Below are 924 nucleotides of genomic sequence, written 5' to 3'. Positions count from 1 at the left end.
CAGAATACTTGGGAGTGCGTTAAATTAAATGTCAGGATGGCATATTCCACATATCCCTGCCTGCAACGAGCCCCAGCCTGGCATTTTGTAGAGCTGAACACAACCTTCGATCCACACCGAGCCCGATTCCTTCTCTCTGTTAATTCAACTCACGCCCAACACTTTATTTTTCTCTGCCATTTTCCTCTTCAAACACAGAACTGCTTTTCGCCCACAGCTTGCTTTCATTCCGCTTTAAACACACCGGAATGAAATCAGCACTGAAGGAACGGTGTCAGGCTAAGACGAGCTCTGCCTTTACCTCTACGGCCACCACGCCAAAGCGAAGCCCGAACACAACATCCCTCCTTTTGTCTGCAGAAGGCAAAGAACGCCGCAGAAGCGCAGCGTTGAGGCGCAGCTCCCTGCAAAGCGCTCCCTCCCGTCGGCTATTAATAGGGGAACGCTGACATTGGCGCAGAGCCCCGCGGAACCTGCGCTGGGAGTCGATGGGTGAGAAAACGCCTCCCGTTATGCCTGGAAAAGCCTTTATAATAAAAAGGACGGGGTCCCGCTTTGTGATCTCCCTCCTTATTTTATTCCCGCATGGTTTCTTTACTCTCGGTTCCTCCGTTCGTATTATTTTTTCCCCTTGCAGCAGCAAGGCCCGGAGCGGCCGCTCTGTCCCTTTAAGCCGCCAGCCCCTCTAATTGATGTGTCTGGGCGAGTCTAGACTGGTAGTGATTGAACCCGCTCCCAATTATGTTCTTCACTGCGCCGGAGCTCAGCGCTGCGCGCCCGGCGGGGAGGGGAGCGGGCGCTGCCTCTGCAGCACGGAGAGCCCCCCCTCGTCCTCCTCCTCCCTTCCTCGGTCCCCCTCCCTCTCCTTTCCTCAGCAACCCCCCCCCCGGCCATTGTTTTGCCGCAGCTCCGCGCATCCCCCCC

The sequence above is a fragment of the Meleagris gallopavo genome, chromosome 26 (assembly GCF_000146605.3).
Source record: "Meleagris gallopavo isolate NT-WF06-2002-E0010 breed Aviagen turkey brand Nicholas breeding stock chromosome 26, Turkey_5.1, whole genome shotgun sequence".
NCBI lineage: Eukaryota > Metazoa > Chordata > Aves > Galliformes > Phasianidae > Meleagris > Meleagris gallopavo.
This window is presented reverse-complemented; position numbering follows the sequence as displayed.